At 48.1% G+C, this 13,800-nt stretch overlaps 1 protein-coding gene across 1 annotated transcript in view; it reads right to left on the bottom strand.

Annotated features, from left to right (window-relative positions):
- The window catches only part of CIMIP2C (ciliary microtubule inner protein 2C), a 30,390-nt gene that overhangs the window by 6,079 nt on the left and 10,511 nt on the right, over positions 1-13,800 (bottom strand). The gene's annotated exons all lie outside the window — the stretch shown is intronic.

Here is a 13,800-nt window from a genome sequence, read left to right as displayed (position 1 = left end):
TTGTCTGCTATTGATCCGCACGTCTTGCCTCTTCCCAACTCTGACCGTGTCTTCCAGATGGAATTAAAGGGGTCCAGACAGGCCCCTTTAATTCCAATTTCTTGTCTTATAGATCCAAACCTACAGCCACAACTGTTTGGGGCTGCCTTTCTGATCTGTTTTGCTTTCCTGAAAATTGCTTTTCAGAACCTGCTTTGTGCATGAATGCTTCTGGCTCAGAGAAGGATTTTTTTTTTTTCGTTTTTAGAGAAAAAGAGTGGAGAAAAAGGGTCAGCATTTGCCTCTGTGGGCGGGAGAAAGGACAATGCAAGGACACAAGTTAAGATATTCCCTGCAGACAGACTCTCAGTGGAATCTGGCCAGTGGAGAGGTTGCAGAGCATAGCTGGGATATTTTGTTAATAATAATAATAATAATAATAATAATAATAATAATAATAATAATAATTTTATTATTTATACCCCGTCCATCTGCCTCGAGAAACAACAGAGTGTGATGCCAGGAGTTAAACTGCCTGAGAATCACAGCGCCTGCTGTGGCTGCAGATAACGTTAACTCACAGCTGCTGTCTCCTGTGTTGTTTTTGCTGCAGCTGCAGCTGCAGCACCAAAGTGACTTCCCCAGGGGCGCAAACCTGGGCAGCGTGCATGGAGATCCTGGGCTGCCCAGATGGCAAGACCCCCCTTCCCTCGGCCTGGCTGATGTGCTCCAAAGGAAAGCAGAGCAATATGTCTGGCCCCAGCTGGGCTGCAGGAGTTGCCGGAAGGAGACGTACAAGGCACCATCCAACCGCCTTAGGGACTCGACCCCAGATTTCTGTAGGGCAGGGACGTCCAACATCCGTGAGACTGTGATCCAATCACAGGAAAAAAAACTGGCAGTGATCAGGTCAAAGTTGTTGTGCTTTTTTGGGGGAGGAAAGATAGTTGCTGACCTTTTTTTACAGCGCAGGTCTAAAATGTTGAGCTTTCTTTAGGGGGAAAGGAATAAGTCGCTCAGCAAAAAAACAATCAGGGAACAAACAGCCTCACAGCAGGGAGACAAAAGATGAAGAGGTAAAATCAGTTATGATTAAATGCACACAAGATGTAGGTCATAACATTATGATGGAAGATTGGGAAAAATTATGGAAAACTGATTTAAAATTTACAGATTGTTCCCTATTGATGGAGAATTACATGAAGATGATGTACAGATGGTACATGACACCAGTGCAGTTAGGGAAAACGTACAAAACTAGTTCAAATATATGTTGGAAGTGTAAGGAAAAGGAGGGAACATTTTATCATATGTGGTGGGATTGTAACGTAATTAAAAAAAATTGGGAAATGATATACAACGAATTGAAGAAAATCTTCCATTTAACATTTGTTAAAAAACCTGAAGCATTTTTGTTAGGGATTGTAGGGAAAGACATGCCAAAAAAGCTGAAAAACATATTCATGTATGCGACAACGGTCGCGATAGTTTTAATAGCACAAGGATGGAAGACTGAAGAAACCCCAACTAAAGAATCATGGCAAGAAAAATTGACGGACTATGCAGAACTGGCAAAACTGACACATAAGCTACGGGATAAGGATAACTGTGACTTTAAGGATGAACCCTTTACAAAGTATTTGAAGATGCAACAAAGCGAACTGGACTCCTTGGCTGGCTTTGAATAAACACTCACAAACTTTTCTATTGATTATAATCAGCTAAAAAGTTTGAGGCTCTATACCAACTGTGTAGCATGCAGAAAACAGCATTCTCAGAGAAATCAAAGACCGGAACTGAGGGAATTTGGGGGGTGGGGGTGGGTGGATTTTGTGTGGGAGGGTGGAAAAATGGGGGGGGGAATAAGGATGATATGTTTCTGGATAATATGTTTTGTTTTAATTTTGAATAAAAAACGTTAAACAAACAAACAGCCTCACGGGCCAAGGGGGTGGACCAGTATCCTCCCCCCCCCCGCAAAGGTTACAGAGCCTGCAATTGACTCAAACCTCCCAGAGATCGATATCGCAAGGCAGCAGAGGTTTAGGGTCAGAGTTTCCCTTCTCCTACATGGGCCGCTTTTCCCAGGTGAAGGAGCCCCATCTGATGGGCAGCGATTGCAGGTGGGAGTATCCGCCAGCTGTTTGACTTCAGGGCTCCCTCCATGGTTTTTCAAGACAGGCAAATGGCAACAGCAGCTGCCAGTCCGTGTAGGCAATATTAGCTTGACAGACCAACAGTCGGAATCACTATAAAGCAACTTCTTACGATCGTAGGGCAATGTGACTGAGGAAGGGTGCCTGTTAAGTAATTAATTAAAACTATCTACAGCTCACCCTTCAACAATAATGGACACAAGGGTGGGGCACAGAATCCAAAACAACCACCCTAATTATAAAATAATATTGCTACCTACTCTCAACCCATGTGCCATTCTCTGTGATATGTGCAGGATCTGTGCGTCACCAGTCGGTGGATGAAGCAAAGCCACGCTGGAGCATCAATGCTGCCCCTCCCACAGGGGCTGGTCACTAGGCACACATAACTGCGCACTAATAAATGCTTTCTGCCCATCCAGTGTCCACCAGCCCCTATTTTTCCCAGAAAAGCTCGAGGACGCAGTGTGGTGGAACTGCCACGCTGAACCACCAGAGGGCAGTCACGAAGCACAAGATGGTTCAGAGTGAGAATCGGCAGTTCGCATCCAGAAGTCATTCTCTCAGCAGTGGCCACAGGGAGAAGCGTTGTGGTCAAAGCCAGCATTGGAAGACTCACACAAATAAACTCAAAAGGTGCTCCCTTCCCTGTTTAGTCGCTTAGTTGTGTCTGCCTCTTCGTGACCCCCTGGACCAGAGCACGCCAGGCACTCCTGTCTTCCACTGCCTCCCGCAGTTTGGTCAAACTCATGTCCGTAGCTTCAAGAACACTGTCCCACCATCTCGTCCTCTGTCGTCCCCTTCTCCTTGCGCCCTCCATCTTTCCCAACATCAGGGTCTTTTCCAGGGAGTCTTCTCTTCTCATGAGGTGGCCAAAGTATTGGAGTCTCAGCTTCAGGATCCGCCCTTCCAATGAGCACTCAGGGCTGATTTCCTTCAGAATGGATTGGTTGAATCTTCTTCAAAAGCATCCATTCTTCGGCGATCAGCCTTCTTTATGGTCCAGCTCTCACTTCCATACATCACTACTGGGAAAACCAGAGCTTGAACTATACGGACCTTTGTTGGCAAGGTGATGTCTCTGCTTTTTAAGATGCTGTCTAGGTTTGCCATCGCCTTTCTCCCAAGGAGCAGGCGTCTTTTAATTTCGTGACTGCTGTCATCATCTGCACTGATCATGGAGCCCAAGAAGGTAAAATCTCTCACTGCCTCCATTTCTCCCCCTTCTATTTGCTCTCTTCCCTAGAGCAGAACAAACAGAAGCTACCAGGATGAGTTTGACCAAACTGCGGGAGGCAGTAGAAGACAGGAGTGCCTGGTGTGCTCTGGTCCAGGGGGTCATGTAGAGTCAGACATGACTAAACGACTAAACAACAACAACAACAAACCAAGATGGCTCTGCTCTTTCTGCAAAGTCAGAGGCAGCAGTGCTTCTGAAACCCCTTTACTGGAAACCACAGGAGGGGAGAGGTCTGCTCTTGTGTTCACAATCTGTTTGTGGGTTTCCCAGAGGCATCCGACTGGCAGGAGAGAGACAGGATGTTGGGTTAGGCGGGCTCCCATTGGCCTCACCCAGCTACAGGGCTCTTCTGATCTCCCCTCTTTTGCTCGCCTGCCATTCGAGAGGAACACATCTCCTCGCCCCAAGACAGCAGGCAAAACAACAGCTACGTCTATCAGCCGCGGAAGCCCAAGAAACGCTGCCCTCTCCGGATTACGGAGACCCAAAAACACGCAGCTCGTTTCCTGCCAGCACAAATCCACAAGGGTAACCTATGTTCTCTGGCAGAGCAGCGTGCCCTAGAAAATGCTTCAGAGAGCCGATCATTCATGAGTAATGCCAGCCTGCCCCAGAGAGGTCGCTTTGCAACGGCAGGCTGACTGGCAATACTGAACGCGCCATTTAGCTCTCCCAGACAGGCACATAAAATAGGCAATTTTTGTAGGGATGTTAAAAGCAGGAATGGTTGTGTCACTGGCACATCGTGCTCTCATCCTGCCAGTCTGCTATTTTGGCACAGCTGTTCGGTTCAGGATTGCCAGTGCTTTTGCCCGGGAGGGTTTTGTTATACCTTCAACAGTTGTGTGGCATAAACGTGGCAACAGAGCAGCGAGGCAAGCGAACCCTGCTCAGTTTCCCCCAGCAGCTGCCACAGGAGCGGTGCCAGGAAATAAAGTTGCTATTATAATTTAATGATTTATCAAATCTGCATACCGCCAAAGACCCGTGGATCTCAGGACCATTCGCGACATAAAATTACGATATAGAAAACACAAAAATACATGATAAGAAATAAGAACAGGAACAAACCAACACATATAAAAGGGCACCAGATGTCAACCAGCCAAAGGCCTGATTGGAGAGGAGCATTTTTGCCACCCTCTGGACCTATCGTGGAAGAGGCACATGAAGAAGGGCCTCAGAAGATGACCTCAGGGTCCAGGTTGACAATCCTCGTTCAGATTAACTACCCAGAGAGGTTTTTCCTCCCTCTCTCCTAACATGGGAACTCGTGAAGCTGAATGTTGGGAAATTGAGAATAGATAAATTGAAGGATTTATCTATTCAATTTATCCAAAATGGTCCAAGACCTGGAAACGATGCCTTATGAGGAACGGCTAAGGGAGCTGGGCATGTTTAGCCTGGAGAAGAGGAGGTTCAGGGGTGATATGATAGCCATGTTCAAATATATAAAAGGATGTCACATAGAGGAGGGAGAAAGGTTGTTTTCTGCTGCTCCAGAGAAGCGGACACGGAGCAATGGATCCAAACTACAAGAAAGAAGATTCCACCTAAACATTAGGAAGAACTTCCTGACAGTAAGAGCTGTTTGACAGTGGAATTTGCTGCCAAGGAGTGTGGTGGAGTCTCCTCCTTTGGAGGTCTTTAAGCAGAGGCTTGACAACCATATGTCAGGAGTGCTCTGATGGCGTTTCCTGCTTGGCAGGGGGTTGGACTCGATGGCCCTTGTGGTCTCTTCTATGATTCTATGATTCTAAGGACTTCTTCACGCAACATATAACCTATGGAACTCCCTGCCTCAAGAGGGAGTGATGGCCACCAACCTGCAAGGCTTTCAAAGAGGACAAATTCATGGAGGAGAAAGCTTTCAATGGCTCCTGGCCACAATGGTTCTGCTTTGCCTCCAAAGTCAGAGGCAGCCAGTTGCTGGAAAATGCTCGAATCCTTCTTTCGGGTTCCCTGCTTTGGGGCATCTGCCTGGCCACTGTGAGAACAGGAGGCTGGACTAGGTGGGCTCCCTCTGGCCTGATCCAGCAGCAGGACTCTTCTGATGTTCTTAACCTTTGTCATTGCACTGCAATAACCGTCTCCTTGCACCCGAGGCAATAGGCTTTGTTTCTGTTAGGATATAGTTCTGTTCCACCTTAAAAGGAACAGGCATGACTGTTGTGTGTCACATGCCTGTTTACTTCCAGCACAGGCTTGCTGGGAACTTCCGTTTGTATATTGCTTTTGCTGTATTGCTGTTTTGCTGGACATGAAGGGAAGCAGATATGTTTTTCCTTTGTTCCTGAACTATGATGAATAAACGCCTGTAAATAATGCTAACATCGTGTCTCTGTCCGCCACTTCCGTTGTGAGAAGATTTATTCACTCTGCTGATTGTTGTTTAGTTGTTTAGTTGTGTCCGACTCTTCGTTACCCCCTGGACCAGAGAACGCCAGACACTCCTGTCTTCCACTGCCTCCCACAGTTTTGTCAGACTCATGCTGGTAGCTTCGAGAACACTGTCCCACCATCTCGTCCTCTGTCGTCCCCTTCTCCTTGCGCCCTCCATCTTTCCCAGCATTAGGGTCTTTTCCAGGGAGTCTTCTCTTCTCATGAGGTGGCCAAAGTCTTGGAGCCTCAGCTTCAGGATCTGTCCTTCCAGTGAGCACTCAGGGCTGATTTCCTTCAGAATGGAGAGGTTGGATCTTCTTGCAGTCCATGGGACTCTCAAGAGTCTCCTCCAGCACCAGAATTCAAAAGCATCAGTTAGTTCTTCGGCGATCAGCCTTCTTTATGGACCACTTTTGTTGTGAGAAGTTACTCACTCTGCTGATTAGAGCATGCCAATTCTCTAAACGTCTCTGAGGCTTGTTTTGCTGAGTGATGCTGTACCGGGAACCGGAGTTTACCCGACTGCTGGCCGGTGGCTGGAGCCAGCTGGGGGCCTGCCAAATGCCCGCGTCTCCTGGACTCATCCCAACATCCCTGGCAACCCACAAGCCCTGGGCTACGAAGCCTTCCTATTTTGCCTTTCCAAAGCCGAGAGAGACCCCTGCCCGCCATCTGCTGGGCCAAAGGCTTTGGTGTCGGAGCACAAAGTACAGAAAGCCATGCGCCGGTCAGTGAATGGCGCAGGTGTTTGCCAAGGGTGGGTCCTGGAACACTCAGAGCTGACCTGCTGCACAGCAAGGCACCGACAGCGATGAGAAGCACCCATTCCATCTTCCATAAGTGCACCTGACTCAGAGGCCTCAGCTGCTTGCCTTTATTTGCTGAAGAGGGGGCCTTCAAGTAAGCAGGCCTCCCCAACACTTGACGCCAAGTGCACTTGGCACAGTCACTTGTATTCTGACAAGTGGCACCTGGAGAGCTCAGCTGGATAGAGTGTGGTGCCGATAATGGCAAGGTTGCAGGTTCGATCCCTGTGTGAGACAGCTGCATAGTCCTGCGTTGCAAGGGGCTGGACGAGATCAGGCACGTCCAACTCTCTAGCGACTGCGATCTGCTCCCAGTATAATAAAACTGGCGGTGATCTATCCATTGTCACTGCCCATTGCTGTTGAGCTTTTTTGGGAGGGGAGAGTGAGCTGTTGTTGAGCTTTTTTGGGGGGGAGGGCACCATTGCTATTCAGCTTTTTTTTGGGGGGGGTGTTTGTTGTTACCATAACTGTTCAGCTTTATGGAATAAAATTGATAACCAGACAGTCCGCTGAACCTCCCTCCTTCCCACCCTCCGATGCTGATGCAGGGAAAACAACCTCGCAAAGCTGCGCCGGCAACGGGACATAGCGCCAGGGGCGCTTAGCAATCGCTTTCTTTTTCCCTTTCTCCTTCTGTGATGGAACTCCTACTCGGGGACTTCCCTGGCTTTTTTCTGGCCCATGTAGGACCAGTCTGGATAGTTAGCCTTGGTGAAGACTTGACGTTTTCATCCCCAAACAAGTTTTTGAATTTCTGCTGAAATGAGGCTGCATTTTAATGTTGTATTTTAATCTTGTTTTTTAAGTTGTATTTCAATTAATTGTTTTTATATCTGGTGTTAGCCGCCCTGAGCCCGGTCTTGGCTGGGGAGGGCAGGGTATAAATAAAATTTATTATTATTATTATTATTATTAACCAAGATTCAGAAGCATTGCTACCTGCAACTATGGAGGCAGAGCAGAGCCCTCAAAGGTAGTAGCCATTGGTAGCGCTCTTCTCCTCCATGGTTTTGCCTAATGCTCTTCTAATGCCATCTAAGTTGGTGGCTGAAATATACTCGGAGTCGAAAGTGGATTTCCTGCTCTTTATTCAGCTCATTGTTGTTGTTGTTTAGTCGTTTAGTCGTGTCCGACTCTTCATGACCCCCTGGATCAGAGCACGCCAGGCACTCCTGTCTTCCACCGCCTCCCGCAGTTTGGTCAGACTCATGCTGGTAGCTTCGAGAACACTGTCCCACCATCTCGTCCTCTGTCGTCCCCTTCTCCTTGCGCCCTCCATCTTCCCCAACATCAGGGTCTTTTCCAGGGAGTCTTCTCTTCTCATGAGGTGGCCAAAGTCTTGGAGCCTCAGCTTCAGGATCTGTCCTTCCAGTGAGCACTCAGGGCTGATTTCCTTAAGAATGGAGAGGTTTGATCTTCTTGCAGTCCATGGGACTCTCAAGAGTCTCCTCCAGCACCACAGTTCAAAAGCATCAATTCTTCGGCGATCAGCCTTCTTTATGGTCCAGCTCTCACTTCCATACATCACTACTGGGAAAACCATGGCTTTTACTATACGGACCTTTGTTGGCAAGGTGATGTCTCTGCTTTTCAAGATGTTGTCTAGGTTTGTCATTGCTTTTCTCCCAAGAAGCAGGCGTTTTTTAATTTCCTGACTGCTGTCACCATCTGCAGTGATAATGGAGCCCAAGAAAGTAAAATCTCTCACTGCCTCCATTTCTTCCCCTTCTATTTGCCAGGAGGTGATGGGCCCAGTAGCCATGATCTTCGTTTTTTTTTGATGTTGAGGTTCAGACCATATTTTGCGCTCTCCTCTTTCACCCTCATTAAAAGGTTCTTTAATTCCTCCTCACTTTCTGCCATCGAGGTTGTGTCATCTGCATATCTGAGGTTGTTGATATTTCTTCTGGCAATCTTAATTATTGAGCTCATAGTAGTGAGGAATGGAAGTTCCCCCAGAATGTCTGCTTTATATACATTATTTACACAATGGGCCCCACGTGATTGGCTAATTCCAGGATTCTCCTGTAGGCCAATCAGGTTGCGGATTCACTTCCACCTGGAGCTGGATTGGGTGGCTCCTGATTATACTGCTGCATTCTGAATCCTATTCTTCTAGGACCAATCAGACTGCTGCATTTTGGATCCTATTGTTCTAGGACCAATCAGACTGCTGCATTCTGAATCCTATTGTTCTAGGACCAATCAGACTGCTGCATTTAGGATCCTATTCAACTCAGTACATAACAGTGGCCATCACTGTCTCCTGTGGCAGAGTCCCACTGTTCCACTACGCGCTGAGTGAAGAAGTGCACAGCATCTTGGAGGACAAAGGCCACTTTTACAGAGCATTTAGCACATGGAGAACGCCGTAGGCTCAGGGCAAGTGCCAAGGCCAGAGGTCTTCACTGCTTGTTTTGCTGTTCGCGCAGGATCGCCCCCCACTTGGTCTTTTCAGGCCACCCTCCTTAAATAAGGACACACAGAAATATGGAAGGTGTTGCTGGCAAAGGCTGGTGAGCTTTATTCAAAGCAGTGCAAGGAGATAAGCCAGGAGCAGAAGGGGGAATGGATTTTTAAACAGGCTTTTGTAATTCCTTTAGACTTACATGAATCAGCTTCAGGTTATGAATGAAAATGACATGCATGAGAGTTCAGGAAACAGACTATCGTCTCAGAGAGGAATGAACAACAAATACAAATGAGGAGAGTGTCCTGAGAGCAAGAAGCCTCATCAAAGAGACGTGGACATTTCTTCATATCGACCAGGGAATCTTTACTTGCTAGCTCAAAAGACTTGCACACCACCTACGGCTGTTCTCCTACAACCGTTCGCCCGCCCACTTCCAGTGTGTACAACAAAACCACACCGTAATTTTAATCAGATTACATTCACAATGAATTACAAAGATACAATTGCAATAAAAACCGTAAATGATGCATTCGAGCACAACACACAGCTGAGAGCCGAACTACATTTTCTAGGAGATAACTATATATCCTACAGTCTCTGCTGTGCCTCATTCCAAAGGTGCTACTGGAAGGAATTTTTTTATTTTTACATTTTCTAGGGGTGGCCTAGAACCATCTCAAAACGAAGTTGATTGTGTGGAGGAGAGAAGACCCTGTTCCCTGCTGCAAACAGAAGCAAGATGAGAAAGTGCGGGACTCCCAGATCCACAGTGTTATGAGTTTATGGGGCAGGGGGTTAGGCTGAAAGCCTAGGCTCCCTTCTGATTCCTAGAATAAGTCAAGCTAGCTTCCCGGAGATATGATGGGCCATTAAGAGGAACAAAGGAAGGGGCTCTATGAGAGATGGCAAATGGGTGAAGCCACTGGAAAGACCAAGCCAGAGTTGAGAGCAGAGGGCCTGAAGTGATGTGAGCGAGAAGCAAAGCACCAGGCTGCAAACCAAGAGAGGCGGAGCCGTGCTTGATTTCTGCTGAAATCCAAGGCTGTGTCCACGAGAGAAGCAAGACCTTCCCGGGGTGTGAATTCTGGGAGCCCTTCCATCGTAGCCTCGGGTTGTATACATGTGTAAATAAGCCTAATAATACTAATTTATTATTTGTACCCCACCCATCTGGCTGGGTCTTCCCAGCCACTCTGGGCAGCTTCCAACAAAGATTAAAAATACATTAAAATGTCACACATTAAAACCTTCCCTAAACAGGGCTGCCTTCAGATGTCTTCTAATTGTCAGGTAGTTGTTTATCTCTTTGACATCTGATGGGAGGGTGTCCTACAGGGCGGTCGCCACCACCAAGAAGGCCCTCTGCCTGGTTCCCTGTAGCTTTGCTTCCCGCAGGGAGGGAACCGCCAGAAGGCCCTTGGCGCTGGACCTCAATATCTGGGCTGAACGATGGAAGTGAAGATGCTCCTTCAGGTATACTGGGCCGAGGCCTTTAGGGCTTTCAAGGTCAGCACCAACACTTTGAATTGTGCTCGGAAACGTACTGGGAGCCAATTAGGGTCTTTCGGGACTGGTGTTATGTGGTCTCGGTGGCCGCCCCCACTCACCAGTCTAGCTGCTGCATTCTGGATTAGTTGTAGTTTCCGGGTCACCTTGAAAGGTAGCCCCACGTAGAGCGCATCGCAGTAGTCCAAGCGGGAGATAACTATATATCCTACTGTCTCTGCTGTGCCTCATTCCAAAGGAAACACAGACAGTGGACAAGCGCCAGAACCACAGATTCATCACCTCAGAGCTCTAGGGATTAAATGTGGAGGTATTTGAATGGTGTGTTTGTGTGTGAATAAAGTGTCAGAAAGTTTTTCAGGAAAGCCAGCACTGTATGTTGAGGGAGCTGAGCTACAACCCATGAGCTGGCCCATTTTAATCTAAAAGGCCACCTACTTAAGATCAAGTAAGGTGAGTTAAAGGTAAAGGGGACCCCTGACCATTAGGTCCAGTCGTGGCCGACTCTGGGGTTGCAGCGCTCATCTCGCTTTACTGGCCGAGGGAGCTGGCGTACAGCTTCCGGGTCATGTGGCCAGCATGACTAAGCTGCTTCTGGCGAACCAGAGCTGCCCACGGAAACGCCGTTTACCTTCCCGCCTGAGCGGTACCTATTTATCTACTTGCACTTTGACGTGCTTTCGAACTGCTAGGTTGGCAGAAGCAGGGACCAAGCAACGGGAGCTCACCCCGTCGTGGGGATTCGAACCGCCTACCTTCTGATTGGCAAGTCCTAGGCTCTGTGGTTTAGACCACAGCGATGTCCATTAACACCTTTTAAGCACAAGGCGAGAGGCGGGAATTCTCTGTTTCAGTTCACTGCTTTGGCGAAAGGGGAATCCCATTCTGCTTCAATGATTGTGTGCACAGAACCAAGAGGATGGAGTTATTCTAGGTCGGTGAGCCCGCATCCTGACGCTTGAATAAGTGGCATGAGATGCAGAGGGAAAGGATTTCAGCTCAGGGACAGGACACCTGCTATAAATGCAGAAGGTCCCACAGGGCTTAGGAGAGATTTTGTCCTGCCCGAGACCCTGGAGGCCTGCTGCCTGTCGGAGGAGGTAAGATGTAGCTGAGCTGATAGCCCAGCTCAGAGTAACGTAGCTTCATGCTTTGGTTGTGATTCCTGCATTGCAGAGGGTTGGACTAGATGGCCCCTGAAGGCCCCTTCCAATTCTACAATTCCATGAGTCTGTCAAGGACTGGTTAGATGCAGAGGAACGGTTGGAGGAATCAGCTGGGAAATGATGGGTGGTTAGAGGAAGGAGGAGGAGAAGGCTGGAAGAGGAGGTGTTGGAAACTGGAGAGGCAACAGGGCTTAGTGAGCTGGGAGAGTCTGTGGCAGACAGAAGTCCGGAATCAGAGGCAGAAGATGAAGCAGAAGAGGGAGACCGAGAAGCAGAGATGAGTCAGGCTGGTGAAGAGTCGCGGGGGTCTCCCCCTCCTGCTGTGACAGGCTCTCCTTCCCGCTTCTCTCCCAGAACCAGAAGCGGTATGAAGAGGGCGGAGAAGTCAGCTTCACGTAGGCACAGTCTCCGATTGCTTGGGGGGAAACCCTGGAGAGGACATGGACTTTCAGTCTCGGCAACTGATCCATGGGGCAAGACCTACCAGGGAGGAGCTGCTATGCTCATTAGGCCTGTCACTCAGCCAAGTCAGATCATGTTCTTGCTAATAATGAGCTAACTCCCACTTGAAAAGTGTGATTTCCTGCCAGCTCTCTCCAGACAGATCCTGTGTTCCAGGCTGCACTCCTATGACTCCCTGCCCCTATGCGAATCTTTACGCACTATTTTTTTTTATCAGCCTTCTCTTCTCCTAATTAATCTGCCTCTCTCTCATACACACACTCACACAGGCGCACACATTGCCCCTCCATGGTTTCCAAGGCTAAACATCTCTGGGAAGCTCCGGGTTGCTTCATCCACCACTGACGGAAAGCCGCCATTTCTCCGTTGGAGAGATCCAGACCAGAGTTAAGCAGCAACCTCGAGGGAGGACAGGAGATGTGGGGAGAAGGGGAGGGTCTTCCTGGAGATCAGAGGGAAGAATTCAGGGTGGGCGGGAGGGCCGTAGGACGTTTTGCTTTTTGAAAAGAGGTAAGAGGGATCAAGACCTATGGCGAAACGAAGAACAAAATTACATTCCAAACATGGACAACAGCAAAAAATGAAATGGAACAAAACACCCTGCTTCCAAAATGAAAATAGGGACCCCCATCGCTTCCTCCCCACACTTTAAAGCCTCTCAAGGAGTTGGCTCCTCCCATGAGAGGTGGCAGGATTCGAACCAGACATTTGCAGGTGTATTAAGCAGTGCCAGGGGGTAAGGAGTGCCTGCTTCCAGCTGATCTCAGCCGGAAGGATCCTTTTGTGAAAGAGGTTCAGTAAGACTACAGGGTTCTGGGCCAGCCCTGACGGGCTTTTGTTGATCTGTTGGTTTGCATTTCTTAGTGCAGAAAGTATGGATCTGATGTGTAGCGATCTTTCTTAATCTAATTGATTCAGGAGGGTTCTGGAAGCTTCTCTGTGTGAAAGAAACAAGCAGAAGGTTTCCTGACGTTTGGGTTATTCCTTCCGAGAAGATGAGTACAGCTGCCTTAAACTGGTCCCGCTATCTCTTCTGTCAAGGACATGCTGACTATAATACAGTCATACCTCATGTTATGTTCGCTTCATGTTACATCACGTGCATGCGCAGAAGCGGCGAATCGCAACCCGCGCATGCACAGATACGCCGCTGCGGGTTGCGCTCTTTTCATGTTGCGAACAGGCCTCTGGAACGAATCCCATTCGCAACCACAGGTACCACTGTAGCGAGGCCAGAAGGGTTTCACTTTCTCTATCTCTCTTCCTTCTGGTGTGGTGTTCTGTACACAGTATGCTTAGTGTTAAGGTTTAGACTTATTATAAGTTATTGTAAGTTTAAGTCTGCTGCAACCGGATTTCTTATGGACAGTGCCAATCCTGAATGTATTGCATTTGTGACCATTATGTTCATTTGCCTTTAGCAGCAGTAAAGCTCTGCTGGATGAAATACAATGGCCTCTGGTCTATTTTTGGGAATTCCTGCAAAGTGCTTAAGTTTTTGCTCTGCTAACTATGCACTGGAGTTCGGCTGTGGATCACTACTGGGTAGAAATTCCATGACGCTGTTTACATCCTCTGAGAAACCTCCGTTTCAGTGGAAGTTAGGTTGTATGTGAACCTAGAACACCCTTTTTTCCCAAAGGAAATCACCTGAGCTATGCAAAAGGGTTCCCTTATATGAGCGTAT

Source organism: Podarcis bocagei (assembly GCF_964188305.1).
Source record: "Podarcis bocagei genome assembly, chromosome: 3".
NCBI classification, from domain to species: domain Eukaryota; kingdom Metazoa; phylum Chordata; class Lepidosauria; order Squamata; family Lacertidae; genus Podarcis; species Podarcis bocagei.
The sequence above is the reverse complement of the archived record's forward strand: the minus strand, read 5'-3'. Positions and strand labels throughout refer to the sequence as shown.